The sequence below is a fragment of the Arachis ipaensis genome, chromosome B08 (genome assembly GCF_000816755.2).
Source record: "Arachis ipaensis cultivar K30076 chromosome B08, Araip1.1, whole genome shotgun sequence".
In the NCBI taxonomy this organism is placed as follows: Eukaryota; Viridiplantae; Streptophyta; class Magnoliopsida; order Fabales; family Fabaceae; genus Arachis; species Arachis ipaensis.
Window position 1 is genome coordinate 1,642,492 of NC_029792.2, and position 383 is coordinate 1,642,874.

The following is a 383-nucleotide window of genomic DNA, read 5'->3' on the forward strand; positions in this document are numbered from 1 at the left end:
TATATATATTTATTCAAAACTTAGTTTGCGGAGTCTTCACTCTTCATCAACATTAGGATTTAAAACCACATCTCCCATTATATCCCTACTTAATTTATTAAGTTAAAAATTAAATATTGGTCTTCCAATAGGACTGGAGTAACTAAGTCTTCCTATTAATCACTTGGTTTGAAATGGTCACAACAAGACTTGGCTATATTATTCTTCGTTACTTCTATAACACTAATTCATTATTTCATTTGTCACATATATAATAAACTCAAATTTTATTTAAAGCATATACAAAAACAGTCAAATCAACTTAAAATAGTCAAATAATCCCTTCATTTATCTCTCTAAAAGTGTTAGAAGTTTAAATTTTGCGCATGTAATAATTTATTGTT